Source organism: Petaurus breviceps, unplaced genomic scaffold (genome assembly GCF_028583685.1).
Source record: "Petaurus breviceps papuanus isolate PSGF00001 unplaced genomic scaffold, PetGlider_PUasm1.0 125, whole genome shotgun sequence".
NCBI lineage: Eukaryota > Metazoa > Chordata > Mammalia > Diprotodontia > Petauridae > Petaurus > Petaurus breviceps.
The window spans coordinates 5,145,574-5,153,866 of record NW_027185653.1 but is presented as its reverse complement, the minus strand read 5'-3'; positions in this window follow the sequence as shown (position 1 = coordinate 5,153,866).

Here is an 8,293-nt window from a genome sequence, read left to right as displayed (position 1 = left end):
CTCATACTAGGAGAGTTTATTTTGCCATCTTTATGGCTGTCTCTTCCCAACAAGGGGGCAGGGAAAGAGGAGAGGACAAGAAGTGTTCAAACAGATGCTCAAATGGGAAGGGGAATGAATGGGTGTCTCGAGACATGCCTTAGTTTCTTTCCCCTTTGGTGCCTCTGACCTGAAGGGTTGAGGGGCATGTAGGCCTAGCAAGAGTAATTGGTTGAAACAGAGAACACAGCCATGATAAAAAAAAAGTGGGTAACCTTGCCTTCAGCCTCGAATTTTGTGCAGGGCTTGGCCAGAGAGATGGAGAAAGTGGGAGCACTACCAAGTCCCAGGCTCCCCTGTCATCTGAGCCTCGAGAAGACTGGAGGACGGTACTGGGGGGCGGCTTCACCACTTCTCCAAAGTCGGGACCGATCTTTCCTCCAATGCCCCTCCTGGTCACGTGGGCCTAGGTTCCTGGGGCTGGTGGGGGGCAGCCCCTGGAGGACTACTCCTTGGGTCTGTTCCTGGCCATGGCAGCAGCCTCTTGGTTGAGCATGTTCTCGGTCTCTAGCTCGTTTCCTTCGTTCTTTCTCCTCTGCTGCAACTAGGTCTCCATTATTCAGGACTGCAGAGGCTATCTTCAGTAATTGGGCCTGAGGTATTTGGGGTCCCACTGCCAATTTCTGCAGTTTCCTCCTAATACCTGGGGAAGACTTGAAGAGGTTACCTATAAAGAGGGTTAGGGTTGCTCTGGAGACCCCAAAATACCAACACGCTGAGTCTTGCCAAATGAATTCAACTCACGTCTTCTCTCAGCCAAAGAAAAATGAAGTTTATTAAAAGTTCGCTTGTATTAGACACAGAGTAAGCCTGTGCTAGGTCATTCTATGGCGCCGTCACAGACATGGAGACAAGATGGGGTCTTATATACAGAGGGTTGTGGGAGGAATCTAGGGCTGGTCCAGAGGAGTTCAGGGAGGGTCTTCAGGAGAAGTCAGAGGAGGCCAATGAGTGATTAAGGGTGGGAAGTTGCAGGAGGCTCCTTGGAGACTACAGACAATGGTGGGCTAGACCAGTTCAAGGGTGGATTCATATTTTGATAGGCTCAAGGGTGTGAAGTAGATGAACAATGGAGGGCTAGGCTAGTAACTGAGGTCTGGGCCCAGCCACAATGGAAGGCTTATGGCCTCATGTAAATGCCTCATCAAATGGGATGATTTAATCAGAGTTCAAGGGAGGTTCCCAGAGCCTGTACCTCAAAGATTCAAGGAGAGCTCAAGGAGCTCCCAGAGCCCATACCTCATCATACGGATTGATGAAAATACATGCTAAGGATTCCTACCCCTTATATAGAGTCAGGATCTAAATTCATTTCTTTCTTAATGGTTTCTACCAGCTGGTCTTGGAAAAGGACAAGGTTTTCTTTTTCTCCCTGAGTAATTTCCTTAATTTTTTGGAAAACTTATTTGCTTTCAAATTGTTTCTTAGGTCTTCCAACAGGCATATTATCATAAGATATCTCTTTACCCTATCTTCACCTTTTGATAGTTCCATCCTGGGTCATTACTGGGAACAACAGCTGTTCCAGGGGTATATGTTGTGGGATCATTGCTAGTGAAATGGTCCCCAAATTTTGGGGCTTGTTCCCAGATTGTCCTCCTCAGTGGTACAAGAGCTGGAGAAAAGAATATGCAAATAACTCCAAGAAAGCTCTAATTGTAAGGATATGTCCTTTTTAACTTGAGTGAGATCTGAAATGGAGAATGGGACATCTGCTCTAATGGTCCCACTAGGTGAGGCAGGCATTTCCCTTGGGGATTGGGGGCTTGGGAAGGGAGACAGAAAGTCCCACTTCTTGTGAGGGATGGACTGGGGAGTGCTGGCTGATCTCTATTGGACTGTAGGGCCAGGGGATCCAGCTGGCAAGGAAAAAGGTTAGCTGGCACCTGAAGAGGGTAAGGGATCAGAGGGGGGGATACCCCAGAGAGGGCCACAAAGGTAGGACCTGAGGCCTGAGTGGGTGTCACCTCATGGGGAGGGCTGGCAGAGGGGAGCACCTCAGCAAAACCTGTGGCTGGGAGCTAAGAAGGGGTCATCAAGGGGGAAGGGACCAGGGGAGACATTCAGGGACAGCCCTGGGTGCTGGAAGTCCTTTCCTCCATAAAGGAGAATCTAGGAGTAAGCAAACAAAACAAGATAAGACAAAACACACACACACACACACACACACACACACACACACACACACACACACACACACACACACACACACACAAAGGTACTTGAAATTTTCCCAGTTCACTAGGGCAGAGAGAATTGAAAGAATTGGGCATACACTTCTGAATGGGGCATCTGTCCTTGTTCTCTATGCTTTGGAAGGTGTGTCCAGGTTCATGACCTCAAACATAACCATTGGACCAAGAAGCTGAGAGAGTCTGGCTGAGTAGGGGACAGCCTCCCAGCTGTCTGACCTAATGAAACCTGAAAGGTCAGGCCAGAAAAGCACCTCCAAGGTGCTTGGAGTGTGAGAAGGGGATAGGAATTGGTGGAGGCTTACTCACCTTCTAGTCTTGACTGGAGAAGAATTTGAGATTAGCAGTTTCCCTGATCTCAGGGAACCAAAATGCTGGGGTTCAGCGGTGCTCGCTGTTGAGGTTTAAGTTTTAGATTAGGGGTGCTCAAGACCCCAGAATACCAACATTCTGGGTCCTGCTGAATGAATTCGACTGGAGTCAAGTAAAGATTCACCATAATGGATAGACTCTTAAGGAACCTAAGTGTATGTGAAGCCTGTATTGACAAGTAGGCCAGAATTATCTGACACAGACTGAGTCTGCACTGGATAATTCTCAGCACCTTCATGGAGGCAAGCTGGATCTTAGATACAGAAAGATGTGGGAGGGATCTAGGAGCGGCCTCCAGCAGGAGTTTGGTGAGGGTCTTGAGAAGTCTAAGGACCTTGAGGGAACTGAGGTCAGACTCCAGTAATGGGATTAAAGGGGGGAAATAGTTGAAGGCTACCTGGAGATGACAGACAATGGAGAGTTAGGCTAGTTTAAGGGTAACAGATTTGGGAACAGATATTTTGATAGGATCAAGGGTGGGAAGTAGCTGGAAGTAACAATGGAGGGCTAGGCTAGGTTAAGAGTAACAAAGATTTGGGCCTAACTATAATGAAAGGCTTATGGCCTCAGGTAAATGCCTCATCTAGAGTTCAAGGGGTGCTTTTCCAGAGCCTGTACCCCCTCCCACATGCTGGGTCCTACCCAAATGAATTAGACACAAGTCTTTCGCTAAAGAAAAACAAGGTTTATTAAAGATTTGCCATATTGGGCAGACTCTTAAGGAGCCTAAGCTTTTATAACTCTTGCAGGCCAGAATAAATCTCAACTAGATTGAATCTGAGTACCTTCGTGGAGGCAAGATAGATCTTATATACAGAAAGACTATGGGAGGGAATAAGGGATAGTCAAGTAGTCTGGGGTGACTAGAGGAGAGGTTTTTAGGAAGGGTCTTGAGGAGGAGTCTAAGGAGGATCTTGGTGGATCTGGGGTGACTAGAGGTCAGATTCCCAGGAACCAAAAGAATGAAATTTTGATGGGATCAAGGGTAGGAAGCAGCAACAGACAATGGGGGGCTAGGCTAGGTTAAGGGTAACAGATCTGGGCATGAAAAGGTCAGATTAAGTGGGAAAATTCAGGGAGAATTCAAGATGGGGGTTTCCCAGGGTTTATGGAGAAATGGGATTCAAATTTTTGGGGGGTGAAGGGAAAAGGCCTTGGCTTGAGCTGGTACCCATCACTGGTAGTCTCTCTGGTCATTAGTGGTAGTTAAATATACTTTCCTAGCAAGTGCAGAAATCATCATTTGAATGATTAATTTGCTTTGTTGTTTTACACAAGAAAACATAAAGTTCTTGAAAAGGACTCTGTTTCATCAGCGATATTGGTATTTTTGCTTATCTCTGACCTAGAGCACGAATGAACCTCAGAGGTCATGTGGTCTAAGAAACCAAGGTCAAGAAAGTTTAGTTAAGTGAGTTGCCCAAGGTCACATAGGTGCTAGGCATCAGAAGTGGGACTTGAACCAGTTCTGACTCTAGAACCTGTGCACTTTCCACTTTATGATACTCCCTCCTTTTTTTTTTTCTTTAAGGAGAAACTTTCTTTCTTGAAGTTCTCTATACTAAGCAATTTCTTGGTGTATTGCCGCATTGTATAATTTATAGATTGACTTGGTCTAATATTGTAGCTGGGACCATTTAATAACAAATGTTTGTTTAAAGATCAAAATTCTAGTGAGATGATTTTGGAAAAATCATAGGAAATCCAGATGTTAAGGCTTTCCATTTAGTGTCTTGCATAGGAGGGCTGTGTTGCTTTCATATGTCTAGGGGAGAGAAGTCAAAGTTCCTACACATACTTGCTATGTTATTATGCACAAAGTTCACACCCACATTCAAGAAATTGATTCAAGAAATCGATGCTTACTAAAACCATGGGAAAAAGATGGAAAAGCAGCAATGAAAGAATGTAATGAAAAAAATTAAAAGAATGTACTGAAAGGTAATGATTCCCTTGTTCCATTGGTGGGGTACAGGCTCTGGGAAACCCCTTGAACTCTGATTGAATCTTCCCACTTGATGAGGAATTTTCATGAGGCTATGAGTCTTTCATTACAGCTAGGCCCAAATCTGTTACACTTAACCCAGCCTAGCCCTCCATTGTCCCACCCTTGATCCTGTCAAAATATTTATACCCAAATCTGTTACCCCTAAACTAGCCTAACCTTTTCATTGTCTGTCATCTCCAGGTAACCTTCATCTATTTCCCACCCTTAATCCCATTTCTGGAGTCTGACCTCAGTTCCTCAAAATCCTCCTTAGATTTCTCCTCAAGACCCTCCCCAAATCCCTCCTCTAGACCATTCCTAAACCCTCCCCCAATTTTTCTATATATAAGATCCTTCTTGCCTAGGTGAAGGGGCTGAGATTGATCTAGGGCAGACTCATTCTGTGTCAGATCGTTCTGGCCTGCTTGTCAATACAAGTGTCACAAATACTTAGGTTCCTTTAGAGTCTATATATTATGGTGAATGTTTAATAAACTTTGTTTTACTTTGACTGAGAGAAGGCTTGAGCAGGACCCAGCATGTTGGTATTTTGGGGTCTCATTCACCCCTAAACCTTAAACCTCAACACCACCTTGGGTTTAAATCTTTGAAGTATAATAGCAAGATTACAGTAGCACTTTGTACCTTAGATGAAGAAGGATAGAGATAAGAAAAATGTCTAAAAAGGCAAGCCAGTCAGTTTGCTAGATACCTGGTGTAGAAATTGCTGCTGGGAAAATAGGAGAAAATGTATTCCCATAATTCCTGTTCTTTTGTCTTGATCCTTCAAAAAAAAGTTCTGTATAATATCTTGGTTTGCTTGATTCTTGACTTCTTTTTTGTTACCTATTTAAAACTCTGCTATTTGTGCGATATCATTTTATTTTGTTAAATTAATTTGTTTTCTTTTCATTCACAATTTGAACCAAAAGGCAGCATGGAATGGACATTGGTTTCTGAGTTAGAGGATTTGGGTTCAAATCCTTGCTCTGCTACTGTGTGACCTTGGGTAAGTGACTTAACTAGGCATTTTAATCAATCAATCAGTAAACATTTATTAAGTGACTATTAAGTGCCAGGCATTGTGCTAAGTAATGCAGTGGAAAAACAGGCAAAAGACAGGCTCTGCCTTCACCTCACTAGACTTCAGTTCCTCATCTGTAAAATAAATGAGTTGGTCTGATTTTCAATGACTTTTGTTTTTATTAAGTAAGTTTTGTTGGCACGAACTCTATTATCTTTTTTTTTCATGGCCACTAATGATAGCCTTTGTGTGAAATTATAGAATTCATGTGAAAATTCCCAAATGGTATATGTGCCTTATAGGCAGTCTCAAAACTACTCAAGACATCTATTGAGTGGAAAGTTCTGACTCTCAAGCAAAGGAAGGCGGAATTCTACATGAAATGCAGAAATGGAAATGAAAGAGAAAATACAAGTCATGAATCAAATATGTTCTACAGGCCAATCTATTACTTGTATATAACTGGAATGATAGAAGTAAATCTTAATCATTTTTATTTTTAGCAACTCAACAGCTAAAATGATATATCTTATTATTAAACATGGTTTGGGAACTGAGATATAATCTCCTAATTGAAGAAATAAAATCAAGAAAAAGATAAGACAGCTAACCATTTTTCTTTCTAAAAACTTGGAGATAAATGAGAATCATGGAAGCCAGGCACATTGGCATAAATCAGAGTCTTTCTGACATTTCTAATATTTTATTAACAATTTTTTAATTTGATTTATCTATTCAAAGCAATGATCAAGGTAGTCTCTAAGTACTAAAAGATAAATTGCAAATATATAGCCTTGATTTATGTTTCCTAAGGGTAATATATTGGACACTAACTGCAGATTGTCACTTATGTTATATTCTCTAAAGGTGGGTGGGGGAAGGAGAAGGAAATTGGAGAAAATGAATCCAATTTATGCCCTATAGACCATTTGTGGACAAATATAAAAGTGAGAGCTGCCTTCAGATAACTGTACAATTAAGTGTTTAAATGTTCACTTTTCTGTCAGGCACCTTCAATCTGTAGCCTCTTGTAGCCTGTAGAGAAGTCTAGTTATGAGTTCCAGGAAATAGATTCAGGGCACATTTGTCTGTGGTAACTTATTTTTAACCCCTCAGTGACATCCTGCTTAGGTTATTATGCTTCATGGTTTTTATAATCATTTATTTTAAATGTTAAATATATTATACCACATATCAATATTATGCACCATTTATTATAAATATAATAGTCATTCTGATAAATGTGAACAATCAAATAAAAAAAGAGATAATGATCTATGTTCCACAGGCCTTAACAGAGGTGACTGAAGTGCACAGAAGTTAAGTGACTTGCCTAGGATGACTTAGCAAGGTAGGACTTGAATCAAGATCTTCTTGCTTGTAATATCACCATTCTAGTCCCAGAGCCAAAAATAACTATGAAATTCCAACTAAAACTAGAAAATTCAAACTATTTAAATTTTGATGAATGAAAAAATTCAAACTTAAGAATAAGCCTGTTAGTGTTACGTCTCCTGAGTTCTTTCTGGACTGTGCACATAGGCACATTTTCACTCACATATTCACACTCGTTTAGACCTGGGATCAGATATTGACTCTCACTGCTACCAGTGTAATTTTGAACATATCTTTTTTTTTTTTAAGCAATCAGGGTTAAGTAACTTGCTCAAGGTTACACGGCCAGTTATTTCTGGGTGTGGTGCTGAATGTCTGAGCCCGGGATTTGATCTCCAGGTCATCCCAACACTGGAGCCGGTGCTCTTACTCGATGAGCCACCTGGCCACCCCTGAACACATCTTTTAACTTTTGTGAGTGGCAGTTTCTTCATTTATAAAATAGCGTTAAATAATTGCATTATCTCTGTATTGTTTTGAGAGTATTTTGTAGACCTTAAAAGGGCTCTATTGGTCTGCGATATTATCCTATTTTCTTTGTTCTTCATCAGTTTGCATATCTTTTTCTTTTGCTATTATTTTTAACACCACAATTTATTTAGTCATTTCCCAGGTACTGATATAATGACTATTTCTGCTATTTCATGATTTTGGAAAAAGTAGTTATGGATGCTTTTGTGTGATGGGTCTCTTTCTCATATTAAATAATATACTTAGGTTAGTAGTCCAAATAATTGGATCACAGGATAAAAGAGCATGATCAGTTTTGTGGCTATAATGGTTTATTGCCAGATCAATCATGAAAAGTGTTATCATTTAAAAACTTTACCATTAGTATAATAGCACCTATTTCTCTATAGGTTCACCAGTATTGTATGTTTATATGTGTGTGTGTGGATTTTTTGACAATTCGATGAATGTAAGGTGTTTTAATTCACATTTCCTTAATTATTTGGGAATTTGAAACTTTTCAAGAGATTGTTGATCTGTGTTTCCTTCTTTGAAAGTTATCTGTTTATATCTTTGAGTCACTGGGAAATGAATTATATTAACACAACCACTGCAAATTTATATCAGTTCCCTATATATTCTGAATATAAATTTTTATTAAATATATTTGCAACAATTTTCCTCTCTCATCTCTCTTGAACCTTAAATTGAGTTAAATAACAATTACTTTCTCTAAGGTTTTATAATCTCGCATCTACGAAACAATATTCTCTTATACATTTGGAACTATTTCTGGGTTTTTTATTTTGTTTTTTTGATTTTTTATAAAGCATT